This window comes from Zingiber officinale, chromosome 9A (assembly GCF_018446385.1).
Source record: "Zingiber officinale cultivar Zhangliang chromosome 9A, Zo_v1.1, whole genome shotgun sequence".
NCBI lineage: Eukaryota > Viridiplantae > Streptophyta > Magnoliopsida > Zingiberales > Zingiberaceae > Zingiber > Zingiber officinale.
The window spans coordinates 90,765,846-90,771,845 of record NC_056002.1 but is presented as its reverse complement, the minus strand read 5'-3'; positions in this window follow the sequence as shown (position 1 = coordinate 90,771,845).

The window sequence follows — 6,000 nt, the reverse complement described above, 5'->3', positions numbered from 1 at the left end:
ACTTGATTCAGAGCCCTATAATCTATGCACATCCGCATAGATCCATCCTTCTTCTTGACAAACAACACAGGAGCTCCCCATGGTGAATGACTAGGGCGGATGAAGCCTTTGTCAAGCAGCTCCTGAAGTTGTTCTTGTAACTCTTTCAGCTCTGCTGGAGACATGCGGTATGGAGCTTTTGAAATTGGACCGGTACCAGGAACCAATTCAATCTCCAACTCCACTTCTTTGTTGGGAGGTAGTCCAGGTAGCTCTTCTGGAAATACCTCTGGATACTCGCAGACTATCTGAACTTCCTCCTGCTTGGGTCTTTCTTGTTCTTCTGTACTCATAATGAATGCAAGAAAACCAGTACACCCTTTAGCTAACATCTGATGAGATGTGAGGGAAGAGAGGAATTTCTGGGTCTTCCTCTTCGACACTCCCGTAAACTCAGAGGATGGGAGGGTCTGACTCGTTCTTTCACTGTACTTACTAGCTCTGAGCAGAGACGAGCTAGCCTATTGAACCTTTTGACTGCTTCTTCCACTGTCAGGTCACCTTGTCTGAATTCTATAAACTCCTCATAATGTTTATTGGTAATCCGTCGGCGGAAGAATTCTTCGTAAAAACTCTGTCTCGAAGTCAGCCCAGCTCATCTGGTTGACTGCTCTCTTGCCCTTAACCCTCTCCCACCACATACGAGCATCTCCTGATAGGCAGAAAGAGGCACACTTGGCCTTCTCGACTTCTGGCCAATCAAGAAGCTCCATGGTGCTCTCCAATGTCTTGAACCAAGCCTGAGCATCCCAGGGCTCAGTCGTGCCTGAGAAATTTTCTGGCTTCAGCTTCAGCCGCTATATCAGGTATGCTTCATGTCTTCTAGGTGCTGTGGGGACTTCCAGGACGTCTGGTGGAACCTCAGTCACCACTGGAGTCTCCACATTTACAGTTGGAGGAGTGGGAGGGACTGACTGCTGATTACCCATCAGATTGACAATCACTTATTGTTGCTCTGCTACTTGTCTCTGGAGTTGAGCAACAACTTCAGAGAGATTTGGTTCAGTTGTTCTGGGCTCCTCGTTCTCCTGAGCTTGGTTCTCAGTACGAGTGGTACGGGGATGCCCTCTTCTAGACATCTCGTCAAGCAGAGGGAAAACTTGAAATCATCACTATACTTTCTAGATATATCTTAATTAAGCATGATTCTTGACTTTAAACACATATGAGTAGGTACTTCTAAACATTTCTCTATACTGCAAGCACTAAAGGAAAAGCATAAAAGAAAGTATAAATACATTCTTACTTGAAGACGGCAAGGCTGGTGCTGATGTGTGATGCTGGAGAATAGGAACTGCTCTGATACCAACTATAATGACCACCCTTCTTACTATACTACTCTCTAAGGGTGACCGTTACTTAACTACTATAAATTCTTACTTAACTAGTATGACAAACTGTACTTAACTTTTTTTTCAGAAAACTTAAAATTTCGGCAGAGTATATGCAGTACAGCAGGACTAAAATACAATACAATACTGACATGCACATATAACACATAATAGCAGGAAGCATATGAAACTATATCTCAATGTAAACACAAAAGTATTTACTTACTAAACTGAACTCATCTTAACAAGCAATCTAAAACAAGAATAAACTCGAATGACATGAAGTATAAAGTACAATCTCAAATGTTTACAATCTACTAAAATACGGAAAACTTAATAACATTGCACTGAAATGCTTAACAGAATTGCATGGAAATACTTAATAAAACTGTACTGAAATGCTTAACAGAATTGCATGAAAATACTTAATAAAACTGTACTGAAATGCTTAACAGAATTGCATGAAAATACTTAATAAAATTGTACTAAAATGCTCAATAAAACTACATACTGGGCTAACAGAAATCTGCACTAAATTTCAAACATTCTCAACTAATAAATTTATGCACACTATGCCCATAAAAATCTGCACTTATTGATAAACTGCACTTAATGGAATATTACACTTAAAATTCTACACTTAATGGAATACTGCACTTAAAATTCTGCATTAAAATTCCTAAAGCAAATCAAACTTCACAGAACCAGATTTAATCATGCTGGAATTTAGGTAAGGCTGCCCGAAATAGCAAGGAGAGTCTAAGCCAAAAAAAAATGCTAATGTGGAAAGCCTGTTCTTGCTCATGGACTAGCAAAGAAAACTGAAAACTAAAATACTAAACTACACATCTTTAACAAAATATTTAACATGCTACAATGGAAATCAGAAGAAAGGAAAGCAAATCACGCATGCTATTCTTAACCTCTTCCAAATCCTAGTTCTGTACATAAAGCACCCATCTTAACAAAATCTTCAACCAAACAAAGCCTAAGGAAAAGTTACTGCTGCTATCAAAGGTTAATTCGTGATATACTAAAACGTGCACTCAATAGATCTACACATGCTGAATTGTTTCCAACCGAGCAAAGCATAGGAACATGTTACTGCTGCTATCACAAATTGATACGTGGTACACTAGAACAAGAACTAAGTAGACAAGAATCTGCACATTCTAAATCATTTCCAACAAAACAAAGCATAAGGAAAGGATGCTTCTATCAAACTAGAACTCGTTGGAAAACTACATCTGTCCAGTATATTCCGAAAGCCAAAGAACCATATCCCTAGAAATCTACAATTCTAAACAGCATGTTTCGAAAGCAAACAGGAAACCGAAATCCCTAGAAATCTGAAATCCTCAACAGCATGTTCTATGAACTAAAAGAAAACCTAAATCAAAGCTCGAACTACTCTTACTGCAGGTGAGTAGCAACTTACCGAGATGTTCTTGGACTTACAACCGAAGAGGAAGGACTTCTAATGCTTCTAGGGTTTCGGTTGGCTTGCGATTTTAGCCTCCTCTTCGTGCTCACAGCTTCCTTCTTGACGAGGGGAGCTCGGATCCGAGAAGAGCTCGCGGAGTTCCCTTTGGCCGGCTGCCGGAGAAGAACCCTAGATCCCTTGCTGCGTTTTCGCCCGAGAAGAGGAACGGCGTCGCACGCGAGGAGGAGAAGGGAAAAGGTTTCGGGAGAGAAAACTTAATTTCACTCTTTATAACCTAGATTTTTATATAAACCAACTACTACTTATATACAATTCGCTCTTTCCTTAATTAGCACAGCCCGCTTGGGCACTTGGTTAGTCGGATTTGCTTAAGATTTGGGTCGGCTTGAGTTTGTGGGTTCGAATCTCGGCCAAACCTATTTATTTTTTGAAACTTCCTCCTTTTGATAAAAATACCAAACGAACTCCAAAAATTACATAAAAATACTCTAAAAATTTCTAAAAATCTCTAGAATATTTCTACTTTTGGGACTCGAAATGAGGAAATTTGGGTTGTTACAATCGCCGCTCACTTGGCTACCAGGATTCATAAACTCTAGTACTTATCCTGGAGGTCTAGAGTTCGAATCCTGGAGAAGGCAAAAATCCACTGCCAGGGGTGGAAAGTCCTAGTGAGTAACGACACGGCCAAGAGTCGTCGGTCGACGACATTAGAGGTCGCCAAATGGGCCGACGATATAAGGGGCTGCCAGTGGGCCGCCACAAGGGCCGCCCAAGAGGTCAAAGGGTCGGGTCGTTACAAAACTAAATTTAACAAACTTAAAATTAAATGTTAAAGATAACATATTAAACAAATATAATCTATAAAAATTAAAATTAACAATTAATAAAAGGTTAAAAGATAAACCTTTAAAGAAATATAATTCAAACAATTTAATTAATTCAAATTTAAAATTTAATAAAAACTTAAACTTTAAAAATAAACTATTAAAGAAAGATAATTCAATTAACTTAATAAAATTAAAATTGAATGAAAATTTAAACTTTAAATACACTCTCAATTTGACTCATCTAATTAATTCAAAATTAAAAACTTAAATTTAAATTACAAATTAAAAAAAATATAAAAAAATTAATAATTTAGGGGAGGCTCCAAACTAGTTGGCACCTTCAAAAATAATCTACCCAATAGGGTAACCAAAAGTAATCTACCCGACAAGGTAACCAAAAGTAACCTACCCGGCAGGGTAATTAGGATTAGAATAAAAAGGGACAAAGTTTAACTTGACCTATGGTACTGGTAAAGTTTTGGATGATAGTACATTAGGGAAACTATGTCTATGCATGTCTAGGAAGATATGGCTTCGACCTAGTGCATTTGGCTTAGTGGAACTAACCGAAGGTACCCTTTACGGATCCTAACTAGTTAGACCAAGATTTTGTACTAAGTTTAGTGGATCTATTTGGAAAACCTCGAAGGCATGGTTACTCTAATGATCTCCAGGTGTCCAAGATTTTAAGAGAGTTTTTGTACCAAGATTTTGTCCAAAAAATACTTGTTTGTTGAGCCCAAAGCTAAACATGAATCTAACACAAAGTTAAACCAAACCCTAAAAATTGAATCTAACTCATCTCACAAAATTATAGGATTCCCTGATTGAAAATTTAGATCAAATGAGATGACTAAGGATTAAAAATTAAAATTAAAACTAAATTAAATAAAAAATTAAATTAAATTAAATTAAATTAAAATTAAAATTAAATTAAAATTAAAATTAAATTACATTAAAATTAAAATTAAAATTAAATTAAATTAAATTAAAATTAAAAAATCTTTAAAAATTATCTTTAAATCTTTAAAAAAATATTCTTTAAAAATCCTTGTTAAAATTATTTTAAAAAATTCTTTTAAAACAAAAAACTTTAAAAATTCTTTAAAAATTATTTTAAAAACTTCTTTTCAAAATTATTTTTAAAACTTCTTTTAAAAAAGTATTTTAAAAACATCTTTTAAAAATTATTTTAAAAACTTCTTTTAAAAATTATTTTAAAAACTTCTTCTAAAAATTATTTTAAAAACTATTTTAAAAATTTATTTAAAAATTTTTTAAAAAACTATAAAAATCTTTTTAAAAATTCTTTAAAACCTTTAAAAAACTGTTTAAAATTATTTTAAAAACTTTAAAAATCACTTTAAAAATCTTTTCAAAAATTCATTTCAAAATTCTTTTATAAATTATTTTTAAAATTTTTTAAAAAAAAATTACAAATTCTTTTAAAAACCCTTTTAAAAAAAAATTTAAAAATAATTTTTAAAAATTACTTAAAAAATTCTTTAAAAACTTTTTTAAATCATTTTTAAAAAAATAGTTTAAAAATTCTTTTTTAAAAAAAACTTTAAAAATATTTTTAAAAAATTCCTTTTAAAAATTTATTTTAAAAACTCTCTTAAAAACTTTAAAAATCTTTTTAACAATTCATTTTTAAAAAAAACTCTTTTAAAAATTTTAAAAATTATTTTAAAACCTAAAAAAACTTTTTAAATATTCTTTTAAAAACTTGAAAATTCATTTTAAAAATTCTTTTAAAAATTATTTTAAGAAATTTTTAAAAACTATTTTAAAAATTATTTTAAAAACTTTAAAAATATTTTTTAAAATTATTTTAAAAAATTCTTTTAAAAACTTTAAAATCACTTTAAAAATATTTTTAAAAATTCTTTAAAATAATTTTAATTTTTTTATAAAAAAATCCCTTTTGAAATTCTTTAAAAATCATTTTAAAAAATTCTTTAAAAATCGTTTTATTTTTTTTAAATCACTTTAAAAATTCTTTAAAGATCATTTTAAAACTAAGACACTTAAGTTAATTAAAACTTAAATTAAAATTAAAATTTAAAACTTAAATTATAACTTAAAAACTTTAAATATATACCTAATTTAAAACTTAAAATTTAAACTTAATTTAAGATTTAAAATTAAAATTAAACTTAAATCCTTTTATTACTTTTAAAATTACTTTAAATCATCTTAAATTTCTTTAAAATTATTTTTAAATCTTTTTTTAAAAAATAATAATAATAATTTAAAAGTTAGATATTTTTTAAAATGATTAAATCACTCAAAATTTAAACTTTAAACTCAATTAAGTAATTAATAAGTAAATAATTAAAACTTAATTGTTTAA